Source organism: Sorex araneus, chromosome 5 (genome assembly GCF_027595985.1).
Source record: "Sorex araneus isolate mSorAra2 chromosome 5, mSorAra2.pri, whole genome shotgun sequence".
In the NCBI taxonomy this organism is placed as follows: Eukaryota; Metazoa; Chordata; class Mammalia; order Eulipotyphla; family Soricidae; genus Sorex; species Sorex araneus.
Genome location: NC_073306.1, coordinates 91,788,146 through 91,813,607, shown reverse-complemented (window position 1 = coordinate 91,813,607; position 25,462 = coordinate 91,788,146). Strand labels below are relative to the sequence as shown.

The 25,462-nt window shown below is 44.5% G+C and overlaps 1 pseudogene; it reads left to right on the top strand.

Moving 5' to 3' along the window:
• The first annotated feature begins 18,399 nt into the window (after positions 1-18,399).
• LOC101545965 (histone H3.1-like) lies at positions 18,400-21,699 on the top strand (annotated as a pseudogene).
• The last annotated feature ends 3,763 nt before the right edge of the window (positions 21,700-25,462 follow it).

The following is a 25,462-nucleotide window of genomic DNA, read 5'->3' as shown; positions in this document are numbered from 1 at the left end:
GGCAGAGATGCCAGGACTGCATTCTGCACAGGTGGGAAGCATTAGAGATTGAACTTACAGCCTCATGCTTGCGAAGCCACTGAGTCAGCTCTGGGGCCTCACCTAATTTTTAAAGAATTATTAAAAATGGATGGAATTAGGGACAATGGTTTCAAATCTAGCATTAGAATCTCTCTCCTCTGTTTTTTGGGGATGCTCGATGGAGTTCAGGAGTTAGTCTTGGTTTGTTTTTTTGGGTCACTCCTGTAAGTGCTCAGAGAACTGTGTGGTGCCAGGCACCAAATCTAGCTCTCTGGCATGTGAAGCATGCACTCCAGTCCATTGGCTACCTGTCTGGCTCTAGAAACTCTCTTTTTTAAAATTAATTTATTCTTTTATTGGATCACCATGTGGAAAGTTACAAAGCTTTCAGGTTTAAGTCTCAGTCATACAATGCTTGAACACCCATCCCTTCACCAGTGCCCATATTCCACCACCAAGAATCACAGTATACCTCCCCCCCACCTACCCAACCCCCACCCCGCCTGTGTAACTGGTAAATTTCACTTTACTTTCACTTTACTTTGATTACATTCAATAATTCAACAAAAAACTCACTATTATTTTCTGGAGTTTCTCCCCCCTAAAGTCATCCTGCTGAGAAGGAAGCATTTGATAATTTGTTTTCCATTGCTGAGAATGAAGAGATATGAGGTTGAGTGGCTGCACTAGCAGCCACACGGTTTTGGGTTTCTGTATTATAGTATTTTAGTAACTAAGTCCAAAGAAATATCTGCCAGAAATTGCATCATTGTAAGCTTGTACCTCTCAGCTACTTTATATTCCAATATGAGTGCAATATTTCTATGTCTGTCTCTTTCTTTCTGACTCATTTCACTCAGCATGATACTTTCCATGTTGATCCACTTATATGCAAATTTCATGACTTCATGTTTTCTGACAGCTACATAGTATTCCATTGTGTAGATGTACCAGAGTTTCTTTAACCAGTCATCTGTTTCGGGGCACTCTGGTTTTTTCCATTTTGTGGCTATTGTAAACAGTGCTGCAATGGACATAGAAATGCAAATGTCATCTCTACTATACCTTATTGCCTCTCCGGGATATATTCCCAGGAGTGGTATTGCTGGGTCAAATGAAAGCTCAATTTCTAACTTTTTGAGAATCGTCCATATTGTTTTCCAAAAGGGCTGAACCAGTTGGCATTCCCACCAGCAGTGAAGGAGAGTCCCTTTCTCCCCACATCCACACCAACACCGGTTGCTTTTGTTTTTTGGGATGTGGGCCAGTCTCTGTGGTGTGAGATGATATCTCATTGTTGTTTTGATCTGCATCTCCCTGATGATTAGTGATGTTGAACATTTTCTCATGTGTCTCTCAGCCATTCAGATTTCTTCTTTGGAAAAGTTTCTGTTCATTTCATCACCCCATTTTTTGATCGGGTTGGCAGTTTTCTTCTTGTGGAGTTCAACCAGTGCATTGTATGTCCTTGATATCAACCCTTTATCGGATGGGTACTGTGTAAATATCCTTTCCCATTCTGTAGATTGTCTTTGTATTTTGGTCACTGTTTCTTTTGAGGTGCAGAAGCTTCTTAGTTTGAGATAGTCCCATTTATTTATCTCTGTTTTCACTTGCTTGGCCAGTGTCGTGTCAGCTTTGAAGATACCATTGGCTTCAATGTCGTGGAGGGTTTTGCCGACCTTGTTTCCAATGTACCTTAAGGATTCTTGTCTGATGTTGAGGTCTTCAATCCATTTTGATCTGACTTTTGTACATGGTGATAGGTGGAGATCTAAGCCCATTTTTTTGCATGTAGCTGTCCAGTTTTGCCAGCACAATTTGCTAAACAAGCTTTCCTTGCTCCACTTCACATTTCTTGCTCCCTTATCAAAGATTAGATGATCATATATTTGGGGGGGGGGTGTCAGAGTATTCCACCCTGTTCCATTGGTTTGCAGCTCTGCCTTTGTTCCAGTACCATGCTGTTTTAATGACTACCACTTTGTAGTAGAGTTGGAAGTTGGGGAGGTTGATTCCTCCCATTTTCTTTTTCCCAAGAATTGCTTTAGCTATTCGTGGGGGCTTATTGTTTCATATGAATTTCAGGAGTGTTTGCTCTATTTCTTTGAAGAATGTCAAGGGTATCCCTATAGGGATCTCATTGAATTTTTACAATGCTTTGGGGAGAATTGCCATTTTGACAATATTATTTCTTCCAATCCATGAGCAGGGGATGTCTTTCCATTTCTCGTATCCTCTTTTATTTCCTGAAGTAGCGTTTTGTAGTTTTCATTATACAAGTCCTTTACCTCTTTGTTGAGCTGATTCCGAGGTACTTGATTTTTTGAGGCACAATTGTGAATGGGATTGCTTTTCTCATGTCACTTTCTTCTCTTTCATTATTTGCATATAGGAAAGCATGGACTTTTGGGTATTGATTCTATAGCCTGCGACTTTACTATATGAGTCTATTATTTCTAGGAGTTTCTTGGTAGAGGTTTTAGGGTTCTCTAGGTATAGTATCATATCATCTGCAAATAGTGAGAGCTTGATTTCTTCCTTTCCTACCTGAATGTCCTTAATATCTTTTTCTTGCCTAATCGCTATTGCAAGTACTTCCAGTACTATATTGAACAGAAGTGGAGAGAGTGGGCATCCTTGTCTCGTCCCTGTTCTCAGAGGGAAAGCTCTTAGTATTTCCCCATTGAGGATGATGCTTGCTGTAGGCTTGTGATAAACGGCTTTGACTATATTGAGGAAGGTCCCTTCTATGCCCATTTTGGTGAGCGTTTTCATCATAAACGGGTGCTGGATCTTGTCAAATGCTTTCTCTGCATCTATTGATACGATTATATGATTTTTATCTTTTCTTTTGTTGATATGATGGATTATGTTGATTGATTTCGGATGTTAAACCATACTTGCATCCCCGGGATGAATCCCACTTGATCGTGTTGTATGATTTTTTTGATGAGTTGTTGAATTCTATTTACTAATATTTTGTCGAGAATCTTCGCATCTGTGTTCATCAGGGATATTGGCCTGTAGTTTTCTTTTTTTGTGGTGTCTTTGTTTGCTTTTGGTATTAGGGAGATATGAGCCTCATAGAAACTGTTTGGGGGGGTTTCTGTTTGTTCAATTTCCTGGAAAATCTTGAAAAGAACTGGCAATAGGTCCTCTTTAAATGTTTGGAAGAACTTGCTAGTGAATCCGTCTGGACCTGAGCTTTTGTTTTTAGGAAGACTTTTGATTACCATTTCAATTTCCTAGATATTAATTGGACTATTCAGGTACTCCAGGTCTTCTTGGTTCAGCCTTGGGAGATTATAGGAGTCGAGGAATTTATCCATTTCTTCTCTTGTTTCGTGGCATACAGATTTTCAAAGTAGTCTCTGATGATCTTTTGAATTTCTTTGGTTTCTGTTATGATGTCCCCCTTTTCATTTCTGATTCGGCTTATAAGGGTTCTCTCTCTCTCTTTTTTTGTGAGTCTTGCTAGTGGTTTATCAATATTGTTTATTTTCTCGAAGAACCAGCTCTTGGTTTCATTGATCTTTTGGATTGTCTTTTGGGTTTCCATGTCGTTAATCTCTGCTCTCAGTTTTATTATCTCTTTCCTTCTGCCTGGTTTGGGTTCCTTTTGTTGGTCCTTTTCTAAGGTCTTGTGCTGTGAAGTGAATTTATTTATGTGGGCCCTTTCTTCCTTCCTGAGATATGCTTGCAGAGCTATAAATTTTCCTCTTAATATGGCTTTAGCTGCGTCCCACAGGTTCTGGTAGCTCGTGTCTTCATTCTCATTTGTTTCCAGGTACCTTTTGATTTCTTCCTTGATTTCCTTCCTGACCCACTCATTGTTCAACATTGAGCTATTTAATTTCCAGGAGTTTGATTTGGTTTTCTGCATCTGTCCATGATTAACTTTTATCTTCAGTGCATCATGGTCTGAAAAGATAGCTGGTACAATGTCTATCTTGTTGATTCTGTTGAGGTATGCTGTGTGGCCCAGTGCATGATCTATTCTGGAAAATGTTCCATGTGCACTGGGAAAGAATGTGTATTCCTTTTTGGGGGGATATAAAGCCCTGTATAGATCTATTAGCCCTCTCTCTTCTATTTCTTCCTTCAAAGCCAGTATTTCCTTGATAAGTTTTAGTCTTCTTAATCTGTCCAGAAATGATAGGGCGGTGTTGAAGTCTCCAACTACTATTGTGTTCCTCACAATGTCCTTCCTAAGGTCTCTTAGCAGCTGTTTTAGGTATTTAGCTGGTCCCTTATTGGGTGCATAGATGTTTAGGAGTGTGATTTCTTCCTGATGTACATATCCCGTGATTAATAAAAAGTGGCCTTCACTATCCCTTCTAATCTTTTTCAACCTGAAGTTTATGTTGTCCGATACTAGTAAAGCCACCCCAGCTTTTTTGAGGGAGTTCTTTGCTTTCAGGATTGTTTATCATCCTTTGACTTTGAGTCTGTGTTTGTTCTGGCTATTCAGATGTGTTTCTTGCAGGCAGCAGAATGTTGGGTTCAGTCTCTGAATCCATTTTGCCAGTCTGTGTCTCTTAATTGGTGAATTTAGACCACTGACATTAAGGGAGATTATTGTTATGGGAATAACAATAATCTTGAGAACATCATGCGACAACTGGAATGGGAAGGAATGGGAGTAAAGATAGACCATCGGCAATTACACCACCTCCACTTCACTGATGACATCGTTCTCATAACGCCAAACATTAGCCAAGCAGCACAAATGCTGGCCGACTTCGACAACGAATGTGGAAAGGTCGGATTGTAGCTGAATCTCAACAAGACCATGTTCATGAAAAACGAACTGGTCCCTGAAGCTCCATTTGCTCCAATGGAATGAACATCTCTGAATGCAGCAGCTATGTATACCCGGGTCAAGAAATCAACATGAGGAATGACCTGGTGCCAGAACTGCGCAGGAGGAAGAGAGCAGCATGGAATGCCTTCAAGAGCGTCGAAAAGGTGGTTAAGAGAATGAAGAGCCTCCGACTCCGGGCACATCTTTTCGATTCCACCATTCTTCCTGCACTAACGTATGCCTCAGAGACCTGGGACCTATGCAAGCAGGATGAGAATGCTATTAGGGTATCCCAAAGAGGAATCGAAAGAGCTATGCTGGGAATATCATGTCTCACTCAAGTGAGAGAAGGGATCCGGAGTTCGGACCTCCGTTGATGGTCAAAAATCAGGGATGCTGTCTTGTTTGCCAAGGCATCAAAAATCAGATGGGCTGGTCTGGTCATGTAATGCAATTCAGAGACGACCGTTGGACTAGAGCTGTTACAGACTGGATTCCATGGGACGTCAGAAGACCTCGTGGCCGCCCACCAACTAGATGGTCAGATTTCTTCGTCAAATCTCTGAGTGAACGATTTGAGGCTCTTTCTGTTCCTGGAGCGAGCAGGTATCATTGGGCTACACTGGCTCGTGACAGGGACAAATGGAGATGTTACTGGCACCTGCTCGAGCAAATCGAATATCAACGGGACTACAAATGATACAAGTTTTGGGATTTTGCGCCATCTTTGTGTGAGGGTTTGTTGTGCTTGTAGGGGTTCTTCTTGTCTTACAATAGCCCCTTTAGTGCTTCTTTTAGGTTTGGTTTTGAATCTATGAAGTTCCTGAGCTGTTGTTTATCCCCAAAATAGTGTATCATTCCTTCGAGTTTGAATGAGAGTTTAGCCAGATAAAGTATTCTTGGTGAAGCATTCATTTCATTGAGTTTTTTCACTATATCCCTCCATTGCCTTCGGGCTTGGAGGGTTTCCTCTGATAGACCTGCTGTGAATCTAAGGGGTGCTCCTTTGTATGCGATTTCCTTCTTCGACCTTGCCACTTGCTGTATTGTGTCTCTATCCATGACGTCCATCATTGTAACTATGATATGTCTTGGGGTTTTTCTGTTAGGATCTCTTTTAGCTGGCACCCTTTGGGCGCCTTGAATCTGGATGTCTGCATTCTCCAGCTCTGGGAACTTTTCAGCAATGATTTGTTTGACTGTGGCTTTTTCATTGGGGTTGGTTCCCTGTCCTTCTGGTACTCCGATGATTCTAATGTTGTTCCTCTTGAAATCATCCCCTAGGACCCTGATTCGCCCTAGAGCTATTTTGAGGTCTCTTCCCATTGTTTGTTGTTGCCTGTAGGCTTCTTGCAGCTCATCTTCAAGCATACTGATTCTGTTTTCTGCTGCAGTCATTCTAGTGAGGGCAGCCAGAGAGTCTTTGATTTCATCCACCTAATCCTTCATTTCTTTTTGTAGGTTTTTTTTATTTCTGCTCTCATTTCTTCCTGTATTTTGTCGGCTGTCTGTTGTATTGTTTCTGTCAGGTCCTCCTTTAAGTTGTCAATCTTTGCATTGAGTTCATTGAACATCTTGAAGATTTCAACTCTGAATTCTTTATCAGAGAGCTCAAGTTTGTAGGAAATGTCAATTGAGGCTTCTGGACTCCTTTCTTCATCCTCTGCTTGCAGTGGGGATTTGCGCTGTTTCTTCATGTTGTTGTGGTGGTATGGAAGAGGGACCTTGAAGATCAGTATCCCTGTTCCCTCTTGTTGCGAAAAAGGATTGTGGATGGGCTCAGTCAATGTTGGTTGCCTTTTTATTTCCCCTTTCTAGAACCTGGCCTCCCACCGAGATGTTCCTTTAATCCTTATCTGAGGTCTTGTGTTTTATTGTCCTACTGTTTACAAATAGCTAGGATATTAGTCTTGGACATGATGTTCAGGAGAATATCTGCGGCCGGCAGTCCGGAGGGGAGGGAAGGCTGAGGTGCTCAGGGCCGAGGAGCAGGCTGGGTCGCAGAAGGGTGGGTCGAGGGGATGTCACACACCTGGACCGGAAGACAGAATCGCTGTGGTGCTTGGGGTCGGCGGGCTGGCCACTCGGCCAGCAGTCCGGAGGGGTGGGCTAGAAACTCTCCTTTAAGTACCCCCAAATTATGTTCAATATGTCTATCCTTCATAGAATCTCCGCTTACATTTGACATTCTCTTCCTTGGCTCCTATTTATCGCATCCTGCCAAAGCAACCTCTATGTCTTTGTCTCTTCAAGGAATTCTAGTCATGCTTATTCCCATGCTCTACATCTCTATATCAACCCCAACTTTGTTTCAACCATCCCAGCAGAAATGTTAAGGATGCATGTTTTATTTAACCATGCCCCTTATGATGGATTTTTAGCTTACTTCTAGTAATTTTTTTTGCTGTGATTAACAAAGTCACAATAAACTAATAACTAAGGATACATCTTTGTACACTTTGTGAGTTTATTGTAAACTCTTAGATGTGCAATGTGTGGGTACAGGAATTGCTCTTAAAAATTCACGCGGGGCTGGGGAGAGAGAATGGGTTAAGACACTTGCTTGCAAGCAGCCAGCCCTGTCTGATCTTCAGCAACACATAGTCCCCCAAATACTCACAGCAAGGACTGCTGGGGGTATCCATGGGAGCCCAGAAACTGAGGTACCCTCAGGTAACCCCTTACCTGAGCCCAGGGAACCCTTTGCACTGCAGGGCCTAAGTAGCACTGTATCCTGGGTCCTTGTATGGTCCTTGTTTTGAACCACTAACCTAGTTTTCTGAGACTCACCGGTGGGGAATCACTTGGGAAAATCCTAAAATCACACATAAACAAGTAATAGATGGGGAAAAGACACACATAAATGTCCATTCTGTGGTGTCTGGGAGCCACTTCTGATGCCTCATCCACCCTGCATATTATAAACATCCTCACCTTCACCTATAACTGCAAGTGATAGCTGGAGTCTCCCAGCACAGAATTGTCTTTTTGTACACCTATTTCTCATTATCAGCGGAAAGCATCTCCTTCTTGAGAAGGGCTTTTGGGGCCAGAGTTATTGTATAGCAGGTAGGACGCTTGCCTTGCACACAGCCAATGCAACCCGGGTTGGTTCCCCGGCACTATATAGGATCCTCAAAGCCCCTCTAAGAGTGCCTGAGCACGAGCTAGGGTTAACCTCTGAGTACCACCAAATGTGGCCCCAAACCCAACCAAAACAAAATACCTTCTGCCTTTGCATCTGTCTTTTGATTCCTTGTCCCCTTGTTCTCATCCCTTTGCAGCCTCATTTCTTTACCTGCCCAGCCTGTGGTTCTTCTCCAGGCTCCAGGCCCACCTGCTCTCTTTACCTCGCTTCCCCACTTTTGAGTCATTTACTTTCTCAATGATAGATATTCGGGGTGAGGGGAGCCACACCCAAGGAACAGATCAGGGTGAATATGTAAAGCAAGCGCCCTACCCTCTCTACTGTGTCTCAGTACCACAAGGCTGCTCTTGGTGTTCATTTACATACTACTTTCCCAACAGATGAAACGGAGATCCCAGAGCCCTGTACTTTTTCCTGCTGGCCGGTCACTGAGAAAGCTTCATGTACTTACTTATATAAGAAATACTTATATACTTCTTATATAAGTAAGTACACTTATATACTGAGAAGGCCCAATAATATTGGGGGGGGCACACCTGTGGTGTGGGAATAGTTTCTGAACACCAATAACAGTTTTTTCTTATTGATCCATTATTTTGTTCTAGACATTCCAGCAGACACTCGAACTGCTTATTATGTGTCTGTGAGATCAGTGTTATTTTCAGGCTGAGGAGCACACACTGAGGTCTCAGTTTAATTTGCTGAGAGTCACAGCAGCAGTAGAGGAGAGAGGGGGAATGAGTGCCAGGACAGGCCAGATTGGGGTGGAGGGTGGGGGCACTCTTACCCTCCCTCACCTGGCCATGTCCTCATTTACCATGCTGGGCAGAGAATCTCAAAGCTAATTACCACTCCAGTATCTCCCCTGGTCTCCAGATCCATTCTCCAATTCCCTGGCAAAAATCTCTGCCTGGGCATCTTCAGAAACCTCAAATGAACTAATGTTTCCCTGCACTGGCTCTTGGAGTCTATGAGGGAGCTCCAGGCTCCAGGCTCAACAGTCACAAAAAGTCACAAAGGGGTGCCTTTGTCCAGGAGAAAGAGCTTAGGTATGGAGTAAAGTGGTATCTTGGCACTGCATGGAGCCAGTCCAGCACTGCAGCCTGTAGCTTTTGTGTTCCCCATTGTGCTATCTGAGGTCCCAACGACCACTGAGCCAGCTCACCAAGCTGAACTCTGCCAGAACTGTCCCCCATTCCCTAAGCACTGCCAGGTATGACCTCTATTCTTTTATGGGCTAAGGGGGTCGTGGATTTGGGGGCATATTAGTGGTGCTTGGGGGCAACTCCTGGCTCTGTGCTCAGAGGTTACTCAATGATGCTTGGGGAATTGTGTGGTACGAGGATTCAAATCAGGGTGCATGTCACACAAAGCAAGCACCAAAACCCCTGTACTGTCTCTCTGGCTGGTGTGGTCCCTATTCATTACTATAGACAATGAATGGGAGGTCATGGGCAGTGGTGCTCGGGGACTACTCCTGGCTCAGTACACAGGGTTCTATCTCAGTGGTGCTTGGGATAACATACAGTGCTAGAGTTTGAACCTGGGGCTCCTATATGCAGACTATGTACCCTCACCCCCACGCCCACCCCATATACACACTTCTCTTTTTGTGGTGCCAGGGATTGAACATGGGGCCTTACACATATAAAGGCTAACACCGCTAAAGAGCAGTCTGGGTCTTCTGGAGTGATTGCCTATCTTCATACCCGGTGTGTGAACATCAAATACTCCATTTCCTGCCATACCCTCCATCTTCTGGAACTACAATTGTGGGGTAAAGGAATCAATGGATCAAAAAAGTGTTACAAAAAGTATGGCGCTGGCCTTGCACACAGCCAATCTGGACCCTACCCCAGGCATCCCATATCCTAGGTCCCCTGAGTTCCTGGGAGTGATCCTTGAACACAGAACGAGGAATAAGCCCTAAAAACTGCCAAGTGTGACCCAACCTTACATCCCATTCCCCAAAAAAATTATAAAGAAAAGAAATGGAATCAAATCGAAGCCAGTATACCCCAGGCCAGAACCCAGATGCAATTTTAATTTTTCTGACCTGAGATATAAAACTAGCTGAGTTACCTCATCCCTCTAAGTCTTCCCATTTAGACCCATAAAGTCAGCACTAACAGTCCCTGATGATTAATGTGCAACGACATAGCATGTGAGAGGCCAAAGTGCAGGCAGGATGTGAGCAGGTGTTAGAACCACAAGCCAAAGCCAGGCCTGGATTACTCAAATTTTGGAAAGAATGTCTGCATCCAATACATTTAAAAATCCATTTTTCCTTATAACAAATCAATATCTGAATATCACTGACTTGAGCCAGCAAAAGGTTTGTGTCTCTCATGCAACATCCCACCTTGGGGGAACAGGAGCTTTGTGCACCCTGTCCTCGGGGACCCAGATTAACTGGGGTCATTCAGGGGGTGACAAGGGGATCCCAGAACATGAAGTAGCACAGAGGGAAACAGTTTTATGCAGAGGAATGTGCTCTAGCTATACCCTTCGTTAAATCTGCTGAGTCTGAGTCTGAAGAGCTAGGTAGAGCTGCAGGGGTTGGTTGGAGCCCTCTACATCCAGGGATTCTGCAGGCCTGGTGCCCTGGACAGCTGTGCATAAAGAGGCTTAGCAGTGCTGGATGGATCCAGCTGCAGAGGATCTGAAAGGTGCAGTAGCAGACCCCAATCCCAGCCTGGATTCTCCAGAGACAGACCCTCTGCCTGGGAATTGAGTGCAGGGACACAAGCTAGGGAGGAAAGGAACCAATACAAAGAGTTTGGCCTGTTATTTTGGGTGTGGGGGGGTGGAGGGTGCTCTCAGTTGTGCTTATCACTCCTGGGTGTGCGGCCTGGCTCAGTGCTGGGCTGGGGGAAGGGTATGAAGGAGCTCACACATGCAGGGGTCAGATGCAGTCCTCTGCCTGCCAGCATGCACCTCATGTGGTCCTTCCACCCAGTCGCAATGCAGAATGGTCTCAGCAAGCAAGATGGCAGCAGGGTTCCAAGAGCATCAGCAGGATGGCCCGAGAACTGTCCCAAATAGCATGCAGAGAAGGCAAGGTGCTTGGCCAACAAATGCGGGGAGTCATTCCCCCTCCCTGCCATTATACCTGCTGTCTCCTCTCAGCAGAAAGATAAGGAGGGGGACTGCTCACTGGTGGGTGCAGGAAGCACACAGCGTGCCAGGGTAGTCTCCCAGGTGCCTCCTCTCTCCACAGCCCAGGAGATGCACACCAAGATGTCCCTGGGGAGAACTAGTGGCAGAGGTGCCTTGAGGAGCCAGGCCCTGGCCTGGGGGAGGTAAAGAGAGTCAGATATCACTGCCTCCATTCAGCTCCATCATTTATTCTTCATCCTATATACCAGCCCAATGTGATGGAGAAGCTAGCACCTCTTTCAGAGTCTCCATTTGCTGATCTGGAAAGTGGGAGAATAATATCCCTTCATAAGAATATAAAAAGTGAGATCAGGGAAGTATCTCAGTGGTCAGCGGTGCAGGCTGTACGGGGACCCAAATTTGTCCCCTCAGGCAGTGCTGGAGTGGTGCTGGTGCTTCACAGCAAGTCACTGATCTATCCAGCCTGGACACCCCCTCCTCCACTTGCAAAAGAAGAAAAAAAAGTGAGAGAATTAGAATAAACACACACAAAGAATCTGCCACAATACATCAGTACTGTGACATTTTGATCCTAATTTCAAGTCTTGTGACAGGTTTATTTTATCTTTTTTATGCTTACACTGTATGATGTATCACCAAGAGTCTATGTATGAGATATCACATTGAAACAACTCTGGACACTCAATGGACATGATGCATTATTGAAATTCAAACACTAACTTCAAAGATAGGGTTTTCTTGTATGTATACTATTTCTAAACACTGTGCCAGAGTTCCTGATACATCTCAGGGACTTGGTAATTGGTTACTATCATTGCTGAGCAACTGTTGACAATCAGTGTCACCAATCAAATGGTGGACTTGGAATGTGAATTCTAATAGGCCCAAGGGTCTGTCCTAGATAGGAGCAGTGACCTATGCCTGTTGACTCACCGTGTAAATGCAAGTCATGGTAATTTACTACAGAAACACCAATTTCCTGCTCAGCACTTCCAATCCAGGCTCCAAAAAAGACATTGGGGGAGGAGGTCAATTATGTTCCCGCGGAACCTATTTTCCTTTCCACTAACTTCTGTGCGATTAGAGACTTGCTCATTGCAATGTTCATACCAATGAGACATGGCCATAAGCTAGACAGAGCTTTGGAGACATGAGGCTGATACATTCTCCAAGGAGAGGACTGAAGGGAAGTCCACTTTCTGTTGCAACAATGTTGCAATTTTACCGGAGAGTCAGAGGCACTTTACTAGCAGAAGAAATATACATTTTTGGGGGAGGATCACAGGACCGCCTCTGGAGGTTTTGAGTTATGGCCTGCCCGAGAGCAGCCTATTCAACCTCCTTTTATTTATTAAATTAACATACAAACCAATCATATTCAGCCACATGAGTGAATATGCAAATCAACCAACGGAAACAGTAACCGCCATTTAAAGTTACAGTAACCAAAACATAAACCATTTACATCCAGGCCTAGCTAGGCCTGAGATTATGGGATGTTGTATACCAACACTTTCAAAGAACCAAGGCTCTGTCTTCCCTCTCTATACACATGCTAAGCACACAGAGCTTTTGCAATCTGCGAAAACAGAATTTTAAAATAAACCCCAGTCTGCTCTCTCAAATCAAAATTTAAAGGAAAATGGATTTTGGTAAGGTGAATTTGTTCTTCCAAAACCATTTCATTCGTACAGACACACACACACACACACACACACACACACACACACACACTATACACACACTTGTAAAGTGTAGCCTACATAGACCAACTATGGAACTATCAGCCACCCTCAATGAACCAGTCATCCTACATCTGATAATCATGAGGACAGATTTGAAGCTGTACAAAAATAAAACTCACAGAAGTCAGCAGATGGCACTTAATCATAATTTTTACCAATGATTTCTATTAATTGTTAAATATTCTTCATTCTGTCTCCCAACAAGATGAATGATGTACTAATATGGCACTGTAAGTAATGTTTTCCCTCTGAGATAGTAAATAGGCTTGTTAATAAAATTTCCCCACCTACATAAGGAGCCCAAGACCCATTTTTCTCATGCATATATTTATCATCTCATAGTATTTCATATGCAAACCCATATATCCTGTGCTTCCAAGCACGAAGCATGTTTGATAAATGCATGAAGTCAAAGCTAACACCTTCATTTATCTGCAAAAGCAAATCTAAATCAAGAAACTGTTATTCCTGAAGCAGTCACATAAAACCATTTAAACCACATTGTCTACCAGAAATAGAAATATAGAAATACCTCAGGGAGCCCCCTTTGGCAATTTCCTCCAAGGCAAAAATTTCCTCCATTATAAACATTAACAAAGTGAATGACCCTTTCTGGACTGTTTCACCTCACTGCCAGTTCTTTCCTGACACCCCACCTCCTCTTTTTGCCTTCCCCCCACACTCTGCCAGTCCTCAGTTTCCTGCTCTCCAGCTCCCTGCTTATGTTCTGCTTCTGCCTTTTATCCCTGCTCCTTGTCCCTCTCTTTAGTACTAAAGCTGGCTTCCTAAGTTTGCTGGTGACAGATGCTATACCAGTCAGGGGTCTTGGTTTTTGACACTAGAAATTGACTCTGTTAAGCAGGGGGAAAAATTATTGGCAAGCAGTCAAGTAGTTCACAGAATCGACAGGAAGCTCTCGGAGAATCTGGCTCAGCCAACGGGCTCTTTCAACCAAAGGAGATCTGCACCAGGAAGGACAGCCAAGGTCACACACTGAAAAGGAGTCATTGGGGACTAGGCCAGTGGCACAACAGCCACCACAGGGACTAACGTCCAGGCTGCCATTTAGACATGAAGCAAGAGCTACCCACGCACTGTGACTTTCTCCCTCCTGCCTCCTTGTCCCAGGCTAGGGGCCCAGCGCCCAGGCCCAGTGCCCAGCCTCCGGCATTGCTTTCCAAAAGCAGAGCTGTGTATCTGGCTCAGACTGGAGGCACAGAGCCAAGGTACTGAAAAACCTGTCCTGAAAGCAGAAGAAAGCAGAGCTCAAGAAAAGCAGGAGCTCGGGGAATGCCAGGTGTCCTGCCCTCTCTCATTTTAAACCTGTCTTCTGCCCAGGACAGAGGTCTTGGTGTCCAGGCTGAGTAGGGATGACTCAGGAAAAGGAAAGCTGAGGGGCTGTAGACACATCACTGATGTCTGGCTCTGGAAAGACGAACTCTGCACTGCTTTGGCTCATGCAGGACCCAGTCAACTTGGATGCTTGGCACAAACTTTAGACAAAGTCAGGGTCCCTGCACCCTTTGTTTTCAGATTGGGCTGGGTTCATTTCAGTTCCAGCTCCCAGCACTCTTGCTTTGACCTCCCACATCTTAAGCCTCAGTGGATGGAGAAAACCTTCTTTGCAGAGACAGAATGTGTAACCTGATTCCTGGCTGAGAGCTGGAGCCTAGGCCTTCCTGCCAGCTGGTCCCAATTAGAAGTGGGGTTTGGGTAACCTGAGAGAGCAGTAGTGGTGTCCATGCAGGACTAGGAGGGGTGTTTGCTAAGCACTTAGCTTCCTTTAGGATCCCGAACTTAAAGAGACCTAATGGATCCTTGAATATTCTAAATTACATGGTGGCAATTTTCTCTGGTTTTCAAAAAAAAAAAAAAGGTAAAATGTAGAAATAAAAATCACTTACTGGAACGTGGAACATTTGCTAACCACTGCCAACACAGTGAAAGAGGAAGCAGCTGTTTCTATCATTTGAGCAAAGCTCTCTAGACCCTGCAGAACTCTAGGCCGAGGCCTGTCGTCCTTTCTGTTGTCAAGAATCAAGAGGATGTTGTCCAAAGTTTTTTGTTTTGTTTTGTTTTGGTCTTGTTTTTTGGGGGGGAGGGGCAGGTTTGCAGTAGGGGGCACCTAGGAAAGTCTAGGGGAAGGGGGAAAGGTTCAGAGGTTCAGATCTAAAAGGCCACACACATCTGAACTCAAACTTATGCTTTTTCCTTTATGTGCTTTTTTTTTTGGGGGGGGGCGCTACACCCAGTTGTTGTTTTGGCTCTATGTTCAGGAATCATTCCTGGTAGTGTTATGGAGGAACCACATGTAATACCAGGGATCAAATCTGCGTAGGCTACAAGCAAGGCAAGAACCTCACTCTCTCCTTTGTCTTCTCTTTTTTTTTTCCTTTTTGATAATGGGGCACATACCTGGTGGTGCTGGGGTGTTATCCCCTGCTCAATGCTTGAGGGAACAGGGTTGCTCTCCTATTGATGCTGAGGGGACCATGAAGTGCCAGGAATTTAACCTGGGCATCCTGCACATGAAGCCTGAGAATAGTCTTGTTTTGTTTCAGTTTTGGGTCACACCTGGTGGGGCTCACTCCTGTTCAGGGATTACTCCTGGTGGATTTGGGGGACCACATGGGATACCAGGGATAGAACCCAGGACAGCTGCATGCAAAGCAAGTGCCCTACCCGCTATACTATATCTCCAGCCCCAGTGACCTCAGTCCTTGTGGTTTGTTTTTTCAATGGAATGCTTGTTGAGCACCTGCTATACTAATGCACTACAGATTCCGGGAATCAGCTCATTATCTGTGAGCTGGTTAGGAAGATGGATCTCCTCCAACCAGTGGCAATCCGAGGTGTGGGAGGCAGAAGGGTCAGCCCTTAGCTGGCAGGAACATTTTATCCTTGACATTGTTTAGGATTACCACAGTACGTGGTGGTACACACCAGATGGCTTTCAGCTGGCTTTATTATTATTTTTAAACGCTCTGCTGACTAATATGCCCTGTTTTGTCAGCCCCTGGACTGTTTGCTCCCTCTACTTAGCATTTTCTGCTCCCAAACATTCCCCTTGCTTAGACCATCAGAGATCCTCTGAGTAGGACCTGGAGAGATAAAGGTTCTGTATAATGACCAATGTTACTGGAGCGGAAGTGCCAGCAACAGAGTGGGCATGAACTCATGGGTAGGTTTAAAACCAATCTTAGCTTCTGAGACTTTAGTCTTTGTGGGGCTGTCTGTGGATCCACCTCCCCCAACCTGAAGTCCCATTATAGACATTTGTATTCCAGCTTCTTTTTCCTAAGTTATGGTTTCATGTCTTTGGGTATAGGTGTCATCAGTTGAAGATTTAGTGTAACAATAGATCTTTCTAGGATTATTAAGGACTATATAAGAAAAACATGTGTCAAGCAGCTAACAGCTAATAGGCACTCGAAAATTTAAGACTGGAGCGATAGCACAGCGGGTAGGGCATTTTCCTTGCACTTGGCCGACCCTGGTTCGATTCCTCCATCCCTCTCAGAGAGCCTGGCAAGCAACCAAGAGTATCCTGCCCGCACGGCAGAGCCTGGCAAGCTAACCATGGCGTATTTGATATGCCAAAAATAGTAGCAACAAGTCTCACAATGGAGATGTAACTAGCGCCTGCTCAAGCAAATCGATGAACAATGTGATGACAGTGCTACAGTGCTGACTTTAAAACAAAAACACCTTATTCTACCAGAAGAAATTATACTGCAGTACTTAATTCCAAGGGAAAATTAAGTATTTTCTTGGATCATGGATCTTCCCATTAAATTCATCTCAAGGGCAGGAATGTGGGGCATTTTGCTGACCCAGGTTCAATCCCCAGCATCCCAGATGGTCCCGATCCCTCCAGGAGTGACCCCACTGGGCAAACTGGACTCAGAGTTTGGCCCAAAAACAAAAACAAAAGAAACCAAAATAAACTGAATTATTGACACTGTGAGTTTCAGACGGGAGGTCCCATCACCCCTATAAATAGGGCCTCCAAATCCCCTTTTTTAGCCATTACCTTCTCCACTTACAACAGAGCAACAAGAGTGGTTTTGGTCAATAATAAGCCAAATAACATCACTCCTTAGCTCAAAGTCTTGTAGTAACTCCTGTCTCATCCAGAATGAAGACCAAAATCCTTCCTCCAACCTGCCTGGCCCTCCTGATCCAACCCCCATCCTCCTTGATCTCATCACCACCCTCTCACTCTGCCTCATCTCTGACCTTCTTGGCTTTCCCACACAAGATTTTGCTTCAGGCTTTGCTGACACTGAGGGCTCTCTTGGGACATTCCCCCAGGTATCTTCACATCCAAGTCCACACTGCTCTTACTCTGGGGCTCAACATCATCTCAGTGGACTTTCCTGACCAAGTTAAGCAGAAGTTCTTTATTCCCTCCCATACTTCCAACTCCTTCTTTCTCCTTATTTTTTTCTCCTTGGCTTGCATCACTATTTGTTTTTTTTTAAATTTTTTTTATTAGTTTATTTTTAATTAGAGAGTCATCGTGAGGGTACAGTTACAGATCCATACATTTTTGTGCTCATGCTTCCCCCATACAAAGTTCAATAACCCATCCCTTCACCAGTGCCCATTCTCCACTACCCGTAAACCCAACATCCCTCCCCCCCTCCCCACTCCCGTCTCCCCCCACCCCACCCTGCCACTATGGCAGGGAATTCCCTTTTGTTTTCTCTCTCTGATTAGGTGTTGTGGTTTGCAATAGAGGTGTTGAGTGGCCATTGTGTTCAGTCTCTAGTCTGTATTCCACCCGCCTCACCCTTCCCCCACATGACCTCCAACCACATTTTACTTGGTGGTCCCTTCCCTGAGTTACCCAGAATGAGAGACCAGCCTCCAAGCCATGGAAACATTCTCCTGGTACTTATTTCTACTATTCTTGGGCGTTAGTCTTATAGTCTATTATTCTATATTCCACAGATGAGTGCAATCTTTCTATGTCTGTCTCTCTCTTTCTGACTCATTTCACTTAGCATGATACTTTCCATGTTGATCCACTTATTTGCATCACTATTTGTATATGTTTTTCTTTTTCTTATTGCCTATCTCTCCCATCAGCATGTGGGTTGATGAAGGCACAGATTTTTGTTTTTTTCACTCTCTAGACTCTAGAACAGATCCTGGCTCATAATAAATGCTCATTTCAGTTCTCAGTGACTGTCATGAGTCAGTCTAAAGCATAGTGATTTAAAACAAATGTATATATATACATATATATATATATATAATCTTATCAAAGTCTTATTGACTGACTGGGCTCAGCTGGATTGTTCTTCATAGGGAATCTTTTATGTATTTGTAATTAGTGACCGTTGGAACTGAAGTCACCAAAGGAAGAGACAAAATACAATGATGGGGCCTGAGAGATAGTGCAGTAGGTAAAGCACTTGTCTTGCATGTGACTCACCTCCAGTTTGATGCCCAGGCACTGTGAGGAGTGATTCTTGGTGCAGAACCAGGAATAACCCCTGTGCAGTACCACATATGGGCCCAAAAAAACAAGACGAAACAAAAATATAATGATGGCTGCTAGCCAGGCGTTCGGCTTGGTCTTTGGTCTGGAGTTCCTGTACATAACCTCCCCAACAGCACTGAGCATGAAATCTCTAAGACAAGCTATCGTGGGATTTAGTATTTGTGGAGGAGGGGTAGCAGGAAGGTACAGTGAGGAACTAGTAAGACAAAAAGATTTAGAAAACTCAGAAAGGAAAAAAATAGGAAGGAGAGGCAGCAGGAAGAACAGAAGGGAGAGAGAAGGGGGTGGGAGAGCGAGGAATGGACTGCATCTCCATCTCTGTGTATGGTATATGAGAGTCCTGGAATCAGACCCATTCTTTTACAACTTGACTTGCTTTTCTCATCTCTGTCAAGTTGCACAATTGGGAGCACAAATCTATCTAACACCATATAAACACAACTGGAGAATCCTTTACAATTTATACCCCAAGTTCAAATTTAAGCCAAGGCATATTTCCAAGGGAAGAACAACACAACACTTTATCTTGATGTAGCTCTTTCCCCTTGCTGATTTCAAAGCACTTTTATAACAAGCCTTATCATTGTAGAAGAGAGGAAATGGAAGGGAACTACCAGTAATATTTAGGTTACCAATAACAAAATTATTGAATCAATGTTATGCTGAAGTGATTAAGTAATGTTGTGGAGTCAAAGGTGGGTTCTCACAGTGTATCAAATTTAATAACCATAATTTGGAAGAAATAAGATATAACAATTTCCACAGAAAAACTTAAGTCATTGAGAATATAATGAGTTAAAAGTAAAAATAGTCTTACAGCAAACCAGATGGGACAAAATTTAAACAGTTGTTGGCATATTAAGAACGGTTTTACTTTAAAAACAGTTTGGAATAGTTTAGTCATTTTCCAGAGCCACAGATATTCTGGGCCAATTGGGCAATTCTTCCTAAACCAACCTGGCAGACAGTTGTCTAATAAGGAGCTTACATACAAGCTCCCTGGCCCAAACCCAGAGAAGTAAATGAATTTGGGTTTCTGAAAAGCCAGAGCAAGGAGTTACTGGGACTTACTAAATTATAGTGTGATAGAAAGTGAACTCTCTGGACTTGAAGTTCTCCTCAGACTTGACAGTGGATAAAGTAGCACCATGTTTACTTCCATTCGTGGCCTTGCTATGGTGATCATGACTTATGGTCATCAGCCTCTCAAATATGCTTATGTTAGGGAAATTTTCATAACTCAAGAAAGTGATTTTCCTTATTAAGGAAAGATTAAAATTAAGTTTGGCAGCAAGAGGATTTCACACACACACACACACACATGCATGCATGCACGCATGCAAACACACATACACACACAGAAGATAGAAGAAAAAAGGAAACTTGTTCTTTTTAAAAACACACTACCACCACATCTGATTGACCAGACCTCACTCACATGTCACCTGGCTTGGTGGAAGTTACTAGAAAGTCTAGAAAGTGAAGGAAGCATTTTTAAAATCATATCAAGCAATGGCCTCCAGCTCAAGATCAAAATCTGGGTGACATGTGGTGCCCCTGTTTGAGGCCAGATGTGATGTTAACCAATTTCACGAACCACAGATTCAGTGTCTAGTTATCTGCTCTCTATTCCACAACAGACTTGATCATGACATAACAGGAAAACCAAAATTAAATCTAACACCCAGGAAAGGGAAACCCCACGAAACCCTCTAAGAGCAATGATCAAGTCCCACAGAGGAAGAATGGAGACTGCTCTCATGGGGGTGTTTGGCGTCTGTTACTCCCCACAGCCAGGCCATGGATGGTATGGGAGGGGCACAGCAACTGTCCAGCCTGTTTTCTGCTGGTACAAAAACAGCCTAAGTTTGAGAACATAAGCGTTGCTTTATACGCTAAATAGCAATAGATTTTTTAAAGTTGAACTTATTCTTTTTTCAAGTGAAGTTTCGATTCCTTCCTACAGCAGGGCTACTCTTTACCAGCTTCCACTCGGGAACCCAGAAACTCCCCAGAAAGACCAGCTGCTCCACAAGCTGTAAAGAGAGTGAAGAACCCACAATCCCACAACCCAGCTCCGATGGTCTGGGAGAGTGAAGCCCACCAGCCCTGCACTTTGAAGGCACCTGTGGCAGGTTTGCTTCTCTGCCGTCACCATATCGATAGATGCCTATCACTGTTCCATGCTCCGTGGTGTTGTGACTCGCCCGGCAAGGGGAGGCGGTGACGCTGCGGCCACCACCGAGGCTTTTCCTCGCCCCTGCCAACGCCATTCTGTCTTGATCCCACAAAGCAGCCGGTGATGTCCAGCAGGAATCACGTGCGGAGTTCCAGCAAAGATCACACGCGGAATCCCATGTCTGGGTGCTGTCGCATGTCATCCAAAGGGAGACGGTCAGCCGGGTTCGGGAGAGCGGGCGGGGTTCGACCAGTGTGGGCGCCATCTTGCCTCCAACTCCCAGTGGTTCATCCTCTGCAGGACGTCAGCCAACCACGAGTGACCTGGGACTCCACACAGGCGTGTGACCTGGCACAGACCCCATGCAACAGGGTCTTGCTCTGCCAGCTATTCAGCAACCTCCGGGCACACTCCATCCACCTCAAGGAGATCAACCTGAGGCCGCGGATGCCCCAGGCGCTGCCGGGAGATACAGGCAGGTGCATGTTGTCAGCAAGCAAATTGTTACAGCAAGCTGGTCACCAGGAGCTTACATTTGGTAGACTGGGAACACCTGCAGGGACAATTAGAGATCGCCCCCAAAGAAGCCTCCATTCCCCACCCCCTCACCTCCCCAGAGATCCCGGCAAGCTACCGAGGGTCTCCCGCCTGCCCTGCAGAGGCTGGCAAGCTACCCGTGATGCACTAAATATGCCAACAACAGTAGCAAAAATCGGTCTCATTTCCCTAACCCTGAAGGAGTCTCCAGCTGAGTTGGGAAGAACAGGAGGGCTCTTACTAAGCAGACGGCGTGCAAGTCAACAGCAAGTGGCAAGCAGCTGGCCACCAAGGCAGCCCGCAAGAGCAAGCCGCCACAGGCGGCGTCAAGAAGCCGCACCAGTACTGGCCGGGCACCGTGGCGGTGTGCGAGATGGCAACTACCAGAAGTCCACCGAGCTGCTTATTCGCAAGCTGCCGTTCCAGCCGCTGGTGCGCGAGATCGCGCGGGACTTCAAGACCGACCGGCGCGCCCAGAGCTTGGCCGTCATGGCACTGCAGGAGATGTGTGAGGCCTACCTGGTGGGGCTCTTCCAGGATACCAACTTTTGCACCATCCATGCCAAGAGCGTCACCATTATGCCCAAGGACATCCAGCTGGCATGCCACATCCACAGAGAGAGGGCATAAAGTTCACGATGCTAAAATCTCAGGGCTGGGACAAATGGAGATGCTACTGGCACCCGCTCAAGTAAATCGATGATTAATGGGATGACAATGCTACAATGCTAAACTTATTCTATTATACTAAAATTTTCTTAAAAACATGAGGGCATCTTTTCCATTTGTTGGCTCTCCCCTTCACAAATATCCCCAGTTTCCTACCCATCCCCCCAAGCCTGCCTCAGCAGACACAAAATTGCTTCCATAAAATAAAAGTCCAAAATCTTGCCTAAAAGAAGGGTTAAAAAAAACCACCTTTATTTAAACAATGTGATTTGCAAAGTTTATAATACAGTTGTTTCAAACATTCAATGTCCAAACAAATCCAACCATCAGTGTGACCTCTCCTTCACAAATATCACAAAAATCACACACCAAAAAATGTCCCCAGTTTCCTACCCATCTTCCAAGCCTGCCTCCTTAGCAGACACAAAATAATTTACTTGATTTTGCTTGTTACAACATGTGTTTCACAAAGGTGCAACTAAACTCCTTGTCTGAAAATTTACTGAGCTGTTTGTTGCTAGTTGAGGCTTCTCTGTTATTATTTTTGCTGATTGAGCTTGGTGGGCCACTATGCAACTTTCCCATCTAATTTGCTGTATTCCTACTGGGCTGTCAATACTGTGAAATTTGAAGGTGTCATGCAGCCGCTTACCTCCAGGAGCTGTGGAACTGGGAATGTCCAGCAGCTTGGCATCTCTGAGATTAGCCATGGAGCTGTGGAGCTGGGTGGTTTTTATGCTGGAAGATCTCAGGTGTGGGTAGGGCACTGGGCCTCTCAGCAGGGTGAGGCTTGGTTTGCCCTCTCCCGAGGAGGCTCCAGAAATCTGTTTGGAGACCCAGCCTGCCTAGGAGGATTCAGTGGTGGTGAGGTTTGTCCAAAAGTAATCTGAACACAAAGACTCTTCTGTTTAGAGATCTTTGTCTTCTGGCTGCTCCTCCCACTACAAGCCGCCACCGGCGGCCTCAAGAAGCTGCACCGGTACTGGCCAGGCACCGTGGCTATTCCTTTCAATGGCTATTCCTTTAAACTCTCTGAATTCATTTTGGGAGGAAAGAACATCTTTAATTCCATATTAATAGCCAAACCCACTGTATTGCAGAGAGAGATTTTAACAGCACCTGTATGGAACTTGCTGAAACTGCCTTTGAGTGTGTCTTTCCCAGAACAGCAACATTTTCCTTTCCACACTTAAGATCCCCAAACACTGCACTCCCAAGTCACTTTAGAAGCCAAATCAAAGGCATATAGCATATTCCTTGCCACTTTCTAAACATCTTAAAATCTGGATAGATTTAGTTTTCATTTTCTACTCTTTTTGCTGCTCAAGAATTTTAGAATTTTGTAATGATAGCCCCCTCAACCCAAAATTCTAGTACCAGCTTATTCTTTAGCTAAGACAGATGAAATTGCTACCCAAACTAGACAAAGAATATCATTATGCTAATATAAATGAAATATATTCTTTTTTTATGTTCAGGACAGGCACTCCAGAGATTCAGGGACTAGCTCTCTAGAATGATAACAAAGTCATTCTAATGGTCAGAAGGAGGGAGGCTTCATCTCTAGACTCAGTCTGGGAAAGGTGCTGACACTGCTTTCCTGTAATTTACATCTCAGGAAGCTTGGGTACTTAGTATGATAAGTACTTACTATGCTATGTTTTGGTACTTAGTACTAACTACTCGAACTTTTAGCTTGCAGTTGAACAGGGCTCTATCATAGAGATTGTCATTCTCTGCTGAGGAGTTGGCTTCCTGTAATTCCTCAGTCTGAAGTCATAGTCCAGGAACTACTAAACTTTGCACAAACCTGGATTTCAATATCCTTACTCCTTTTATTTACTATTTATATGACTTAAAAATTAATTCATCTTTATGAACCATTTTTTTAGAGGGGCACCCCTGGGATGCTCTGAAGTACTCCCTTTGTGTGATGCTTAGGAACCAAGGGAATGTAAGAATCAAACAGGCTTCCTACATGCAAAGCATGTGCACTAGCCCTTTAAATTATCTCTCTTACCCCAAGTCGATTTATTTCCCTTCGAGGTGGGAGTTGAGCTTGGAGACAACTCTTATCTCTGTGCCCAGGGGTCATACCTGGTGCTGCCTAGGGTACCTGGTTCTGCCTAGGTGCTGGGGATCATACCAGCTTACTGCACGTAAAGCAAGTGCCTTTAACCCTGTCTATCTCTCTAGCCTAGAATCAGTTTACTTAACTTCAAAATTCAGATTAGACAATAATCTTATGTTTTTTGCAGATGTGACATTTAAAATATTGTATTTCATAGTGTCCGGTCTTTGGTTTATCTATAACAAATAGTGGCCATGCTTATTTGTGGATAACTAGGAAGTTAGAACTTGTATCTTATTTTGGACAAACCTGTATTTGGGTCCTTTTTTTCACCATACTAATTGTGTTACTCTGAACAACTCTCTTCTTGCTTAGTTCCCCTATTGGTTAAGTGAGGACCATGATATCAACTTCAGTGTGTTGAGAACTCTACACCAAAAGTGCAAGTAGCATATGATAATTGTTCAATATGAAGCTGATTTAATTCTTAAGAGAAGTTTTGTTACTTTCTGAGTAGGAAAACAATGTTCAAATGCTCATCTCAGTTTGGAAAATAGATCAGAGAGGAGATAACAGAACTGAATTTCCACTAGTCAGAATGACAGTGTCAGTATTATATCTCAATAACTTCATTCCCATCTTCTTTTTCTATTAGATTGTTATGGGGTGAGGAATTTCCAAGTAGTGCTGAGGAGACCCAGGGACCCACTTGGTCATTCTCAGGCAATCTGCTGGCAGATCAGTATGAGGGGTGGAGAATTCGGTGCATTGGTCCCAGCAGTACCCAGGATAACCCAGGACCACCACTGCTATTTTTCTAGGACCATACCCAGTTGTAAAAAACTAAAGCACGGTGAGGGGCGTATGTACTCTCGGGCTCTTTGTCGGCTCTGTCTCACCGCCCGCATTTGGTGCTCTGGAACCGCTGTGTGTGGCTGTTCGTCAAGGGCAGGCGACAGAAGTAAGAAGACCAAACTTGTTGCTCGATCAGTTTATTTCATTCTCTCCCTCTGCTTCTCTCCCGGCTCTTGATCTCTCTCAGGATCTGTGGATCTGGCCCCCCCCACAACCCACTCTTACAGCCTAGTTAAATCCCCCCAGCATGAGGGGGTTGGGGTATACACATAGGTGTGGTCACAATCAATAGGGGTAAGGTTCCTTTCCCTCAGGGGATGCTTCTCCAAGGACTGATTCTCTTTCAGCAGGAGGATCCACCCAAGGGTGGAGTCCCATGAGTGTGTTTCTCTTCTCCTCATCCAGCAAACATATAAGCATTCATAATATTAATCATTTTGTATGGACACAATAAGAAATGCATTAAAGCTTATAGAATTGCTCTCCTGGGGCCATCTCGATCTCAGACTACGGTGCTCAGGCCAGATCAGTCTTTCCTATCCCTAGCAGCATCCTAGTTTTGTCATTACTTTTGGATCATGACAGCATTTGTCTATGATCAAGCTCTTAACTTATAGTTAAGAATTAGGCACTTTGGCCAGGCCCATCTCGATGCCAGGGTAGCACTTAGCTCACCACTTGCCCTGGATCCGTCCTGTCCCTCGTCGGGACCCTGCTTTTGGGGTGCTAGGAACTGAGGGCAACTGAGGCTTAAGTGGAGAAAGCAGATGCCCAGGAGGGAATAATATTTGAAGCCAA